Source organism: Tupaia chinensis, unplaced genomic scaffold (genome assembly GCF_000334495.1).
Source record: "Tupaia chinensis unplaced genomic scaffold, TupChi_1.0 Scaffold147369_1, whole genome shotgun sequence".
Taxonomy (NCBI): domain Eukaryota; kingdom Metazoa; phylum Chordata; class Mammalia; order Scandentia; family Tupaiidae; genus Tupaia; species Tupaia belangeri.
This window is the reverse complement of record NW_006207220.1, coordinates 1,560,622-1,576,864: the sequence shown is the minus strand read 5'-3', so window position 1 is coordinate 1,576,864 and position 16,243 is coordinate 1,560,622. Positions and strand designations below refer to the sequence as shown.

The 16,243-nt window shown below is 38.1% G+C and overlaps 1 long non-coding RNA gene across 1 annotated transcript in view; it reads right to left on the bottom strand.

Annotated features, from left to right (window-relative positions):
• The window catches only part of LOC102478458 (uncharacterized), an 8,466-nt gene extending 1,391 nt beyond the window's left edge, over positions 1-7,075 (bottom strand). The window contains exons 1-3 of the long non-coding RNA XR_337570.1: positions 7,014-7,075; positions 5,652-5,714; positions 5,180-5,278 (exon numbers count right to left, since the gene is read on the bottom strand). This is a non-coding gene — a long non-coding RNA (uncharacterized LOC102478458). The remainder of the gene's footprint in view (positions 1-5,179; positions 5,279-5,651; positions 5,715-7,013) is intronic.
• Between the last annotated feature and the right edge of the window lie 9,168 nt (positions 7,076-16,243).

The following is a 16,243-nucleotide window of genomic DNA, read 5'->3' as shown; positions in this document are numbered from 1 at the left end:
CTCTGGTGACTGTGTGTGCCCCAAGCAAAATTAAGAAATCATAGTACAAATAAATAAAATTAAAATAATTTTGATAAAAGGAAAGAAATACTATGGGTGTTTGTGTGCACCCAAAATTTCAAGAGGAGAATGGAGGAGTAGGGATTGAAGCATGGGCATTTCCCCCTGGGAAATGATTTTTCACTTTTTCTTTCTCCCTGGTGAATGCATGTACCATATAGTGAAAAACTAAAAAAACAAACAAACAAACAAACAAACAAAATTACTAGAGGGTTTACATACTTACTAAAAAGAAAGGGAGAGAAAGAGAGAAAGAGTGAGAAATGGTCATGCCACAATCCCTTCACCTTCATTTCTCTATCCTGTTGAGATTTGGGGCATGCATGTAAATGCTGCTGGCATGTTTCCAAGCCACCAGGTCCAAGATTTGAATTGCAGTTGGCACGTGGAGTCTGGAATTCTTAACTACTAGGATGTGAGATTGGTCCTTTAAAATAATTGTATATATGTACACATATATATAATATATACATATATATATAACTATATTATATATATATAGTCTCTTAAAATAATCATATATATGTGTGTGTATGTATATATACACACTTGTGTATATATATATGTATATATACACACACTACACCCACCCACACACACACACACACACGCGCGCACTTATTTCCTTTTTGTTGTTGAATGGTATTCCACTGTATAGATATACCAGTTTTTTTAATCCATGCACAAGCCATGACATTTATGTTATTTGCAGTGTGGGGCAATCCTGAATCAAGCTGTTACAAACATTTGTGTATTGGATTTTAAGTGACTGTAAGTTGCCATTTAACTTGGGTAAATAAATACCTAGAAGTATGACTGTCGTGCCATATGGCAAATACATGTTTACTTTTATAAGGAACTATTAAACATTTTTCCAAAGTTAATGTAACATTTTACAATCCTTCCCACAATATATGAGGATTGCAGTTTCTCCACATTCTTGCTAGTATTTGGTATGGTCCAATCTTCTTAATTTTAGCCATTCAAATAGATGGGTCTTGTTACCTTTTCATAGTTTTAATTTAAGTTTTCTTAATGAGTATTATCTTTGAGCATCTTTTTGTGTGCTTATTTGCCATCAGTGTATCTTTGGTAAAAATACCTATTCAGATCTTTTGCTGATTTGTTAAATGATTGGGTTATTCACTTAGTATCAAGTTTTGAGAATTCTTTTTATATTCTGGACACAAGACCTTGGTCAGATATGTGTTTTGTTAATATTTTATGTCAGTCTGTAGTTTATATTTTCATTCAATGGACAGTGTCTTTCACAAATTAAAACTTTTGAGTTTTAATAAAGTATGCATTATTAACTTTTATAGATTCTACATTAGATGTTGTGCCTAAGAAGTCTTTGGATAACCAAAATCACAGAGATTTTTCTACTATAATTTTGTTTAGAATTTTTATGATTTTAAGTCTAACGTTTAGATGCATGACATATTTAGGTCAATTTTTGTATGAGGTGTAAGGTATGGGTTGAGGGATTTTGTTTATTTTTTCTTTTTTGGCATATGGATATTTAGAGCAATGGTTTGTTCCCACCAAAACTCAAGTTGGAGCTCAGTCCCAGTGCAGCAATGTTGGCGTAAAACCTTTAAGAGGTGAGGTCTAATGAAAAGTATTTGGGTCATGAGGGATCTGTCCTCAGGATAGTGAGTGAATTCTAGTTCTCCTATGACTGAATTAGTTCTTGTGAGAGCTGATCAGTTCTTGATAGAACAGGTTGTTATAAAGTGAGGTTGCCTGTCATATTTTATCTCTTTCATGATCCAATTTTCCTTCCGCTTCTTCACCATTTTTCATGCAGCTTGAAGCTCTTACCAGAAGCTGCCCAATGCAGTCACCAATCTTAACTTTCCCAGTTTCCAGAACCATGAACTAAGTAAACCTCTTTTCTTTATAAATTACCTTACCCCAGGTATTATGTTATAGCAACAGAAAGCTAAGGCATTCAGTAGCTATTTTCTTTTTTTGGAGAGGTTTTTGCTATAGGGCGCATGCACTCACCAGAAAGACTGAGAGAGACAGATAGATAGAAAGTGAGAAATCACCCCCGGGGGGATGGCCATGCCATATTCCCTTCTCTTCCATTCTCCTCCTGGGATCTTGGGAACACATACACACACGCCTGGCATGAGTTTAAGCCACTGGGTCCAGGACTTGAACTGTGGTCAACTACATGGGAGTCCAGCAACATAGCCATTATGCCAACTGCTGGTCCCATCTGTAACTATTTTCATAATGTCAGATACAAGGTGAGCAATGCCACAGTAGATGCTGCTTCTATGTTGATCAGTCACTCATCAACATTTTAGAAGCATGATATACCAGTTTTTTTAATCCATGCACAAGCCATGACATTTATGTTATTTGCAGTGTGGGGCAATCCTGAATCAAGCTGTTACAAACATTTGTGTATTGGATTTTAAGTGACTGTAAGTTGCCATTTAACTTGGGTAAATAAATACCTAGAAGTATGACTGTCGTGCCATATGGCAAATACATGTTTACTTTTATAAGGAACTATTAAACATTTTTCCAAAGTTAATGTAACATTTTACAATCCTTCCCACAATATATGAGGATTGCAGTTTCTCCACATTCTTGCTAGTATTTGGTATGGTCCAATCTTCTTAATTTTAGCCATTCAAATAGATGGGTCTTGTTACCTTTTCATAGTTTTAATTTAAGTTTTCTTAATGAGTATTATCTTTGAGCATCTTTTTGTGTGCTTATTTGCCATCAGTGTATCTTTGGTAAAAATACCTATTCAGATCTTTTGCTGATTTGTTAAATGATTGGGTTATTCACTTAGTATCAAGTTTTGAGAATTCTTTTTATATTCTGGACACAAGACCTTGGTCAGATATGTGTTTTGTTAATATTTTATGTCAGTCTGTAGTTTATATTTTCATTCAATGGACAGTGTCTTTCACAAATTAAAACTTTTGAGTTTTAATAAAGTATGCATTATTAACTTTTATAGATTCTACATTAGATGTTGTGCCTAAGAAGTCTTTGGATAACCAAAATCACAGAGATTTTTCTACTATAATTTTGTTTAGAATTTTTATGATTTTAAGTCTAACGTTTAGATGCATGACATATTTAGGTCAATTTTTGTATGAGGTGTAAGGTATGGGTTGAGGGATTTTGTTTATTTTTTCTTTTTTGGCATATGGATATTTAGAGCAATGGTTTGTTCCCACCAAAACTCAAGTTGGAGCTCAGTCCCAGTGCAGCAATGTTGGCGTAAAACCTTTAAGAGGTGAGGTCTAATGAAAAGTATTTGGGTCATGAGGGATCTGTCCTCAGGATAGTGAGTGAATTCTAGTTCTCCTATGACTGAATTAGTTCTTGTGAGAGCTGATCAGTTCTTGATAGAACAGGTTGTTATAAAGTGAGGTTGCCTGTCATATTTTATCTCTTTCATGATCCAATTTTCCTTCCGCTTCTTCACCATTTTTCATGCAGCTTGAAGCTCTTACCAGAAGCTGCCCAATGCAGTCACCAATCTTAACTTTCCCAGTTTCCAGAACCATGAACTAAGTAAACCTCTTTTCTTTATAAATTACCTTACCCCAGGTATTATGTTATAGCAACAGAAAGCTAAGGCATTCAGTAGCTATTTTCTTTTTTTGGAGAGGTTTTTGCTATAGGGCGCATGCACTCACCAGAAAGACTGAGAGAGACAGATAGATAGAAAGTGAGAAATCACCCCCGGGGGGATGGCCATGCCATATTCCCTTCTCTTCCATTCTCCTCCTGGGATCTTGGGAACACATACACACACGCCTGGCATGAGTTTAAGCCACTGGGTCCAGGACTTGAACTGTGGTCAACTACATGGGAGTCCAGCAACATAGCCATTATGCCAACTGCTGGTCCCATCTGTAACTATTTTCATAATGTCAGATACAAGGTGAGCAATGCCACAGTAGATGCTGCTTCTATGTTGATCAGTCACTCATCAACATTTTAGAAGCATTGATAATTTCTGTTTCCATGATTGTGACTATGAATATGATTATCTGTCCATGATCTTTCCCTCAACAGAGTTTGCTGTTTTCCAGGGTTATCTTCACTGGATTGTGAAAAACTAAAAATGATCACTCATTTTCTAGAGTCTTATTGCTTTGCAGATATGTTGGTGGGTTACTGTTCTTGGCATGAATTCATGCAACAATGACACATATACAGTGAATAGTTTTTACATGCAAGGCATTCTTCCAGATTTTCCAAGAGATACAATGATGAGCTCAAAAGCAAACACAATCCTTGTCCATATGCAGCTTATGGGTTAGTGGGAGGAAGGAGGCTAGTGGAGGTAGTCACAAACACAATGTACAATTACAAACTATATTAAGTTTTAGGTAATTGGAGGTTGAGATGAGACCATAGATTCTCTGACATATGCCCAATATATTTTATGGATTGACCCTTTTTAAAATAATTCTGTGGTCCCTAGGGAAAGGTTGTTTCTCAACTAGAAATGAAGAATTTTTCTCATCTGCTCTTGAAAGATTTGGAAAATATGATAAAGTAGCTTCAGTGACCAGTCTTGGTTATAACATGGAAAAATCAATGTCATTTTATGACTGAAAATAATAATTTAATAACTTAGAAATCATGGGTAATTTTTGTTTTCATTTCTGTATTAAGATTTATAGAGCGAGGACCAGCAGTTGGTGTAATGGCTATGTTGCTGGAGTCCCACGTAGTTGACTGCAGTTTGAGTCCTGGACCTGGTGGCTTAAACTCACGCCGGGCGTGTGTGCGTGTGTGGTCAAGATCTCTAGAGGAGAATGGAGGAGAAGGGATTGTGGCGTGGTCATCCCCCCGGGGGGTGATTTCTCGCTTTCTGTCTCTCTGTCTCTCTCTCTTTCTGGTGAACGCACACACCCTATAGCAAAACCTCTCAAAAAAAAAAAAAAAAGCAAGAGTTAATTTATGATAAAAAATGATATATTCTCTTTTTTTATAACTGATTCATCAGCAGGGTTTCCTGGTGACTCAGAATCATCACAAACAATCATCTGCTCTGAAGATTCATTTGGCCCAAAGTCCCCAGCTCTGAATGTCCCCTGGCTGTAATTTCCTGCATTCTTAAACTTACTTTTATATATGCTTCTGTTTCGTCCACTGTTGTCAGCCTTCTTGTTCTCAATGAGTTTCCCTGGAGTAGCTCTTCTATCCCTTTTCATTTCTGTCTTATCTGCAGTTATTGGGGAATAATAAATCATGTTCATTAGAGCTGTTTGGGAAGTAAGAATAGATTCTGAGAAAGAGCAGACATCTTCTCTTTCTAGCACAGTACATCAGCCTTATGAATGAATGTTTGGATATCTAATTTTGGATAATATTAACAGTTTAGTTCATCAAAAAAGTATCTTTAAATAAACAAGGTGATTAATATAAACCGGAGAGAATGGCAAGTCCATTAAAAATCTATTACATTGACACGTTGCTTTTTACTTTTTAAAGTGCTTTGTTTGCCTTCTAGCTTACTTTGCCCTCTATGTCAGAGCAGGGAGACATAACATGGATATTTTAAGGAAGCTCAGGCATAGAAATGTGAAGTGACTTACCTCAAGTTGCTTGGTGAATTGTTGACATAATTATGGCCAGAACATGGATCTCTTGACTCTCAGCTTGAAGATTTGGGAGAACAGAAAAAAAATGAAAATAGACCTCAAGAAGCAGACATTTCACCTTAACGCATATAGGTAAATTAGCAGAGGAAATCTCAAACGTTTGGGGAACAAACCTTACTTGATTGTGGGCAAATCTTAGTTTCTAGACATGCTCGAATCACCCATAAATGCACAGTGATGACTCTCTTGGCCCTTTGGATATTTTAAAGTCTTATTTTTCTCTGTCAGGGCAAATTCATCAATGACTGCCACATGGGGAAGTCGGTGAAATGTCAAGAAGAGATGGGGAATGTATATAAAGTAAGAGCTTTAAAATTAGGTTGCCATATCTGATAAACAGAAGTGCTACATGTCATGGATTTGACATTAATTTTTTCCCTTTCATTTATTTTTTATTTGTTCAACAAATATTTATTTGGTGACAGGTATTATGCTATGCCCTAAGGGTCCGAGGATCAACAAACCATGGCACCTCCCTCAAGTTGCTTGTATAGTAGGAAGAAGGGTGAGAAAAATATTCTAAAATCAGATCATAGGGTTTGTTCTACAGCTGTAAATATACTAAAATTCATTAAATTCGCACACATAAAATGGGTAAATTTCATGGTATGTAAATTTTATCTCAATAGAGTGGTTTAAAAACCAACTAAAGCATAGAATGGAGCTATGAGAAGGGTAAATTCAGAGTCTTATGAGAATTTGGGCACTGTGGACAAATTCTTGGAGACAGGAAGAGTCTTTAGAAATGATATACAAGAGGACTTCAAAAAGTTCAACAAAAAATGCAACTGGAGTACAAGAAGTTACTTTTGCCAGATAATTTGAAATCTATGTACAGTTTTTTCATAATCTGCATTTTCCACGAAGTTTTTGAAGATCCTTTGAAGAGACCTAAAAAAACGAACACGGAATACCTAGACAAAGAGTGGGAAAGATTGAACAGGGAAGCAGGAAGAACATTAGTAAATATTTGAAGGTGAGTGAAAGTTTGCGTGGTCTATATACTGAAGGAGGTAGAGTGGTTTAGTTTCACTAGAGGTCAGCTTCTGAGAGGGCGTGACGCGAATTAAGTCTGAACAGACATGCAGGAGTTAAGCATTAGGACCTTCTATATCATGAAAAGGAATTTGAAATTTATTCTGAAGCTAGTGTGAACCATCAAAGTTTCAAGATATGGGAATGTCATAAATAAATTTGTACTTTGAAAGGTTAATCTGGCTATAGTGAGGATACTTGCTAAGGAGGAGAAAGACTAGAAGTAAGGAGACCAGCATTGGAACTGATCTATAAACTCACCAAGTGATTTCAACTGTATAGATAAATTTAAAAAGGTAAAATTAGCTGGGACCAGCAGATGGCATAATGGCTGTGACGTTGGACTTCCATGTAGTCCACCATAGTTCGAGTCCCAGATCCGGTGGCTTAAACTCACATTGGGCATGTGTGCGTGTGTGCCCAAGATCCTGAGAAGAGAATGGAGAATGGCCATCCCCTGAGGGGTGATTTCTCACTTTCTGTCTCAGTCTGTCTTTCTTGTGAGCACACACACCCTATAGTGAAAACCTCTTAAAAAAAAAAAAAGGTAAAACTAGTAACTATTGTGTGTAAATTAGAAAGTACATGGTGTATGTGTGTGTTAAAATACCATGCTGAACCACACAAAAGTGTACAATGATTATATTTAAGCCAGAAAACATTAAAAATTACCCCCTAAACAAGAAGTGTTGGCAGAAAAACAGTTCATTGTATCTGGTATGCTAACAGTAATAGGTAAAGCCACTAATCAATAGGAATACATTGCCTAACACATGAAAACTGTTCAGAAGAGTTTGACTATTAATTGAGACCTTTTTTCCATTTATTTGTCTCATGATTTCAAAAAATGTTTATCTTCATTGTAATAGATTTTTATGCAGGTCATGACTAGAAATTCATAATATTAATGGGTCAAATTTTGAGAGATTTTTTTCATTTTTTTAACTGTCCAAATTTTGTAATTTCATAAAACAATACTTTTATAATCAGAAATTATTAAAACCTTAATATTAAATCAATTGCCTGCATGGTTCTTCAAAAAAATTACAGTAAAATTAGTATAAGGAAACCAATTGAAATGTCACAAAAAATTTATCCAGTGTTCAGAAATATTCTTGCATTGTTCAGAAACTACTACCTGATTTAGAAATTACATTCACATCATCAGTGAATGAATAAAGACAAGGTCTTAGGTTTGTGTCCTGGGACCTCCCTGAGCATAGAACTCTTGTAAGCCTGTGATCTAGACCAGCTGAGAGTTAGATGCACTGAAGCATGAAGACACTGTTGGGGATGCCTCTTTCTCTCTTTCTCTCCCTCATGGAAGAAATAAATGAATAAACTTAAAAAAATTAGTCATCAATTAAATGTGCGAGATGAGGAAGTTAAAGAGAAAGAATTGAGGAATGTTCCTAAGTTTTCTGTTTCTTGACTACAGAGTCAAATGTGCTATTCACTGAGAGAATGAGTAGTGGGTGAAGATCAAACTTGGAAAAGGGAGAAGGTAGTAAATTCAGCTTTGGACTTGTTTTGTTTTGGCCATAGGTGGGTACATTTGCTGGAGAGAGGCAGAGAGAGGGAAAGTGAGAAATCACCTCCCACAATCCTTTTTCCTTCATTCTCTTCTTGGAATTTGGGTACACACGCACACATACCTTGCATGATTTTCAAGCCACCAGGTCCTGTACTTGAACCTGGGGTTGGCCATGTGAGAATCTAATGCCTTAACCACCATGGCACCTGCTGGCCTCACCTTCAGACTTAAAAAAAGTTTTATTTTAGAGAGATTTTTGCTTAGGGTACATGTACTCACTGGAGAGACAGTCACAGAAAGACAGAAAGTGAGAAATCACTCCCCAGGGGGCATGGTCATACAATCCTTCTTCTCCATTCTCCTCTCAGAATTTTGGGCACACATTCACACATGCCCAGCATGAGTTTCAAGCCTCTTGATATGAGACTTGAACCCAGTCAACTACATGGGAGTCTACTGATGTAACGATTATGCCATCTGCTGGTCCCATTGTGATGACTTACTTATTGTGATTGAATGAAGTTTCTCAGACAGAGAAGAGAATATGTAGCAGAAAGAGAAAGGGCCAAGGATGAAACAGTAATGGGTATAAAAATTACTGGATAGGCAAAGTAAGAGGGAACTTGGAGGGAGATTTAGAAGAAATTTCTAGATAGGTGTGGGGGAAACAAATCATTATCCTGTCATGGAACCAAAACTGAACCAGAACACCATTTCAAGATGACCAAATGTTCAGTGTTGCTCAAATATTAAGGATTAACCTTAGAAATGAAATGAAACTTGTGTCCTGAGTTCAATGATAGTTACTTTTTTTTTCTTTTTTCCTTTTTTGGAGAGGTTTTTGCTATAGGGTGCGTGTGCTCGCCAGACAGAAAGAGACAGAGAGACAGAAAGTGAGAAATCATCCCCCAGGGGGGATGGTCACGCCACAATCCTTTCTCCTCCATTCTCCTCTCGGAATCTTGGGCATACATGCACACGCGCCCAGCATGTGTTTAAGCCACCGGGTCCAGGACTCGAACCGTGGTCAACTACGTGGGTGTCCAGCGACATAGCCATTATGCTAACTGCTGGTCCCAGTGATAGTCACTTTTGACAAGAGTAAATATAATAAAGTAAGAAGGGTCAAAACCATATTATAATAGAGTGAAGAGTAGATGAGAAATGGGAGGTGAGAGAGTAGAGGTAGCTACTATAAATGAATGCTTCAGGAAGCTCAGCTCTGAAGGACAGAGAGCTAAATGTTATCAAGTATGTGAAGAAAGGATGTTTTGTTTTTAAATAGGATGGGGAGACTACCATGGCTAGAAAATGCAGGAAGGGGTTTAGTAAAGAGGCAGGAGTTGTTAATATGAGAGGGGTTAGTCTATAAGAGTGTTAGAGAGGATGCAAACAAAAGAGTCTGTTGTTTCTGAGTAGTTGATACAGTTATCTATTCTATTGAGTGAGTTAGGAAAGTAATGAAGTGGATGGTTTGGAAAGTCAAGAAAGGCATTAAGTAGGAAAACAAAAACAAAAACAAAATTAAAACAAAAACAAAACATTGACCAGGGAACCACGGGACAACTGCTAGGCAGCAGCAGAGATGATGGATTTGTAATGATGCTAAACTGGATGTTTCCCCCCAGTAGACAAAGCCTCCCTGACATGGGAAAAAGAACGGCAACTGTTAGATTAACTTAGGGTTGGAGCACTGGCAAAGATAATTCAGAATCTTGATGGAAAATCAGAGTTTAAGTAATGCCTTACTGAATCTCAGTTGGATATATATGGAAGAGAATATATGAACAAACTGACAGGGGATTCCAGGGGTCAGATATTTCAATAAGAAGAAAAACAAGATGTCACGGGAAAAGCAGTTATAAGGGGCAGTGGTGGCATGGCTAGAAGTATGGGGCTGAGGAAATGGAAATAGAAGTTGTCAAAATTAGCAAAATAGACACATTGAGAGACCAGAGCATTGAAATAAACTCCAAGTTCTTACCCTCGCTAGCCATTTTATTCAAGCAAGGCAGTCAGTCAACAAATATTCCTTGACTGCCTAGAATAATGCCAGACACTGCAAATAGCACTGAACAAGAGGCTCTGTCTTCAAGGAGCTTATATTCCCAGTGGGCAGAGATTAAAAAGTAGGCAAATAAATAAACGAGATAATCCAGGTATCCTTAAGCACTGTGAGGGAAATAAAATATGTAAGTAATCTGAGGAGGACTGGTCCTGTGGTGCAGTGGTTAAGCCCTGTACACATAGAATGAGATCTTACCTGGCCTACTGTAGTTCGAATCCTGGCCCCAGCAGCTTCAAAAACAAGCCTGGCACATGTCCAAAATCAAGAGAGGATGGAGAAATGGAGGAAAATGGATTGCCATACAATCGCAAACCATTGAGAATGTGCGCTTTCTCTCCTTCTCTCTCCTCCACTGTCTAGTAAGAGCATATATGGTCTGACATTTAAATACAGAGAGGAGTAACTCGAATTATGGTGGTTAGGGAAGGCCTCTAAAGGGGAGATGATGTTGAGCCTGAATGATGGATGGCGGCTATTGTGTGAAGAACTAACGGCAGAATATGCCAAACAGAAGAACAAGAAGTGCCAAAGTTCTACCATAGGGCTGACCTAAGTGTGTGTAAGTGAGGAAATGAAGACCAGCCTGGTGGACTTGTAGCAAATGGCAGAGAGAGTGTTGGGATTTGAGTTCAAAGATAAGTAGGTTAGCTCATTTAGGGCCTTACATAGAAATTCAAGTGACTTTAGGTTTTGTTCTGAGTATGAGGGAAGCCACAGGCAGGTTCTAAGGGAGATACACATATTTATTTGTGCTGCTGTGAGGGAAGTAAGCTAGCAGGTCCTAAGAGTGGAGAGGGAGACCACCCAAGAAGGGCTTGCGGTCTTTGAGGTAAGAGTTAATGGTGTCCTGGGCAGGTTGTTAGTAGGGGAGATGCTGAGAAATGGTGGGAATCAGGATATATTCTAGAAATCTAATCAGGATATAAGACAGGTAAAACTTGCTAGTGGATGGGATTAGGGGAATGGAACTAAGCAAGAATAAAAAAATCACTCCTCGGATTTTGACCTGGAAAATGAATAGATCATATAATGCTATGTGTGAGGTGGAAAAATCAGTAGTTCCGTTTTAGCTATGTTAAGCCTGAGATGCCTATTCTTCATGCAAAGGTGGTATATGGAGTTAGATATTTAAGTCTGGATGGCAAGAGAATAATCAGAGCTATAGTTATAGATGTGAGTGATCTAACAAGTGTTCACAGTTGTGATACTGGGTGAGATCAGGGAGAAACTGGGAATAGGGAAACAGGAGCTCCGAGGACTGAGTCCTGAAGCGTTGCAACATTTAGGAACTTGAAAGAGGAGGGAGGTTCAGCAAAAGAGACTAAGAGCAGCAAGTGAGTCTGAAAGAAAATGAGAAACACACAGCAGCCCAGAAGCCTGGGGGAGAAAGTGTTTCAAGACTCTGATGAACCATTATCCTTCCTAATGGGGCAGGTGGTAGAGGCACACGTTGAGTAGAAACTCAGGTAATGGGATTTGGGGATTCTTCTCCCTTGTACCTTCCTCCTTTCATTATGTGTGAACCTCTGAGCTTAATATGCAGGACTGTTAAGAGTAAGCCCCAGCCCTGTGGCCCTTGCCTTTGAAGAAGGAGATCAATATATCTTATGAAAGTGGTGTGTAGACCCAGATATACTTCAAAGTAGAAAGTCACATCATTTAAAGTGCTTCAGATAAAGTGTCTTGAGGGTTTTTGTAATGTCTTTTTGATAGGAAAATTAAGAGAGTGTTGGCAGAGGAGGTTATGTATATGTACTCACAGACACACACACACACACACATGCATGCACACATCTATCGTACAAAAGCTGGGCCTGGATACATGGAAATAGGCAAGAAAAGCATCTTAGCCAGGACTAGCCCAAGCATGGCATAGTGGAAGAAACTTGCTCTGTGTGGAGAACCCCACACGCTGATTTGCTCTCAGTTGTTCAGTTGGTTGATTCTGTGTTCCACCTGTGTCCAGAACTCACACAAGACTCTCAAGGCAATGGCTTTTTGCCATGGATGAAAATGTAGATAGAGCCAGAAATTCCAAAGCTTAGCTTTGGGTTTCTCAAACACTGTTTGTTCTCCAACCTCCAGTCCAAGATTGTTAAAATCCCTGAACTACCCTGGTCTCCCAAGAGGAAGGGCAGCAATGAAAATTGTACCGAAGCCCAAAATCCCCAATGGCCTGGCTTAATCGAATGGACATATTTCATTAAACAAATGCCTCTGCCATCTGCTATACTCCAATTAGGAATGCATGAGAAACATATTTCTCAATTATGTTGGAGAAGATTTCTGGGCTCAGAGGCCCTGGCAAACAGCCTTTCTTCAAGCAGTGCCCAATGGGAAGACCTGTCTCTGGCTTGTAGTGGCCCTCGTGTTTTTCAGTGTCTTCTCTCTGAACTCCAACACTAACTGTATTATTGCACTCCCTTTTGATTAGAATTGACCTGGTCCAGCACCCTGTGCAACATGCGCCATGATGGTTTAAAATCATAGTGTTTATTGTAACAATAAACATTTACGGAAAGCTTTGTTATGGTTAGGTATTGTACTAAATTTTTTTTTTTTTGAGAGGTTTTTGCTATAGGACGTGTGTACTCGCCATGAAAGATGGAGAGAGATAGAGAGACAGAAAGTGAGAAATCACCTCCCAAGGGGGATGGCCATGCCCAATCCTTTCTCCTCCATTCTTCTCTCGGGATCTTGGGCACACACACACATGCTCCCAGCGTGAGTTTAGGCCACCGGGTCCAGGACTCAAACCGCGGTCAACTACATGGGAGTCCAGTGACATAGCCATTATGCTAACTGCTGGTCCCTGTACTAAATATTTTATGTGGATTATTTTATCTAAACTTTACCACTTCTCTATGAAGTAGGACCCCCCACTCTCCCAGTCTCTAGATGAGGAAACTGAAACTTAGTGATCTTAAATAATTTAGCCAGGGTCTCACAGATTCTGAATGATGAGGCTGGGGTTTGAACACTAGCAGCCTGACACCAGTGCTCATATTCTTACCACTAGTTCCTAAGAAGTCTCTGATAGAGATTGACACAAAGAAAAAGAAAGAATATGTTTATTAGCTATGGTTTTGGACCCTGCATCTGGTACAGGACTGAAAAAGTGAGGTAAGATGAGCTTATGGAAGTCTTTTTTCCATTCTTGGATGAATTTGAGCATTGTTTAGACAGGAGTATTATAGCAATGACAGGACATAGAATGTTACATGAGTGCTCTCATACTTCAAGGGACCTCAATATCTTGTGTGGATGAAATGAGAAATTTAATCAGGATGGATAGAGAAAAAGAAAGTGCTGAGTATAGTTGAAAAACTGGAAGTTACCTTTCAGATCCCAAGTCAAAACACTGCTGGAATTGAATCAAACCATTGGCATAGTGTATTTGCAGTTTTATATAGTGTCCCAGAAATGTAGACCACAGAGCAACCTACCACGTCTGTTTACCCACCTATGCCCTCCACTCCCAAACTTATTTGTTATTTAACCAGTCAACTGTGCTAACCCTGAGCCCTGGCTCCCTCCTATCAGGGTTGCTGATGCTGTTAGAGAAAGATTACATAGCACTGTGATTTTCTAGTTTTACAGAGTCACGGGTGCCCATTGCAGCTGCCAAACCCACACTGCCCAAAGATCCTTCTATCTAGCCTCAGTGCTTCATCTTTGAGCCTCCTATCTTACCACCTTGTTTCCAGTGTTGGAAAGTGCTTTTGCTATCTGCTTCACAGGGAAAATAAAAGTCATCAGATGATGTCTCTCCCAGCTGTCTGCACTTCTAAAAAGCTTCTACTCCTAGTTCATTTTCTGTATCTCAGTAGAATAATAAGATTAACTGTTGGCATTTATTTAGCACATTATATAAGCCAGTAACTACTGCATGCATTAGCTTATTAAGCCTCACAACTACTTTATGAGAGAGAAACTAACTTATTATTATTATTGTTTTTATTAACATATATTGATGGTATACAACATGACATTTAAAATAGGTATGCATAGTGTAATGGCTAAGTCAAGCTAATTAATGTACCCATTATCTTGCCTACTAATCTTTTTTAATGTGTGGTGAGAAAATTTCAAATCTATTCTCATGGCTATTTTCAAATACATAATACAGCCAGTCTCCTGTATCTGTAGGTTCCTTATCTATGGATTTAACCAACTGCAGATTGAAAATGGCACATTGTTGCTGACGGAATTAAGCCTGTGAGGGTTGCATCTACACTGAACACATACAGACTTTTTTGTTCCTTGTCATTATTTCCAAAACAATACAGTATAGCACCTTTTGCATAGCACATACATTGTATTAGGTATGATAAGTAATCTAGAGATGATTTAAAGTATATGGGAAGATGTATGTGAGTTATGTGCAAATCCTACACTATTTTTAAAAAGGAACTTGAGCATCTATGGATTTTAGTATCTGCCAATGTCCTGGAACTGATACCCCGTAGATACCAAGGGACGGTTGTACATTGTTATTAATATGGTCACCATGTTGCACAGTAGCTCTCAAAATTATTCCTTGCTTATAACTGAAATTTTATATCCTTTGATCAATATCTCTCCAGTCTTTGCTTCCCAAATCCTTGCCTTCTGGCCTCCACTAATCACCATTCTACCCTTAGCTTCTATTAATTTGACTTTTTTGGACTCTAGATATAAGTGAGAGCAGACAATATTTGTCTTTATGAATATGGCTTATTTCATTTAATATAATGTTCTCCGGTTTTATTCCTGTTGTCCCACATAGGTGAATTTTTTTAAAGAGAGATTTTTGCTATAGAGCTAATGCACTCACCCGAAAGAGAGAGACATAAAGATAGAAAGTGAGAAATCACCCCCCGGGGGGATGGCCTTGCCACAATCCATTCTCCTCTTGGGATTTTGGGCATGCCCACATGTGCCCAGCATGAGTCTCAAGCCACCAGGTCCGGGACTCAAGCAACAGTCGACTATGTGGGAGTCAGCAACATAATCGTTATACCATTTACTGGTCTCATAGCTGGATTTTTAAAGGCTGAATAATATTCTATTGTGTATATGTACCACATTTTTTTTATCCATACATGTGCTGATGAACACTTAGATTGGTTCTACATTTCTTTCTTTTTTTTTTTTTTTAGATTTATTTATTTATTTATTTATTTATTTATTTATTTTTTTTTATTCATTCATTCATTCATTCATTCATTCATTCATTCATTCATTTATTCCTTCATTTTAATTTGACCAGAGAGAGACACACAGAGGGAGAGGAAAGTGAGAAAGCAAGCCACTAGGTCCAGTACTAGAACCGTGGTCAGCCATGTGGGAATGTCCAGCACCTTAACCACCACGCCACCTGCTGGTCCCGGTTCTACATTTCATTATTGGTGAATAGTGCTGCGGTAAACATGGGAACACAGATATCTCTTCAACATTCACGTTTGATGTCCTTTGGATATATACTAGAAGTGATATTGCTGGATCATACAAAAGTTCTATCATCGTTTGAGAAAACTCCACAGTTTTTTTTTTTCATAATGTCTGTATTAATTTATTAATTTGGAGGGGAACTGTTTTTAATCCTTATTTTTCAGATAAGAAATACAGGGCTCAGAAAGGTTGGGTAACTCTCTCAGAATTATGTTCTTACAGCTTTTGCCTTCTCAGTACTCTTAGCTTTTGTATTTTCTCTATAAAGTGGCATCTTCTTATATGATATTAATAACTATCTGTATACCTATATCTAAATGTGTATTTACAGCACAGAATCTTCCTTGAGCTCCTGTTTATTCAGACCCCCAATGGATATAAACTGGCATCTAAAATTTAACTTAATTTCCACTCTCATCATCACCCACTGTAAGACTTGCTCATTTTACCATTTTC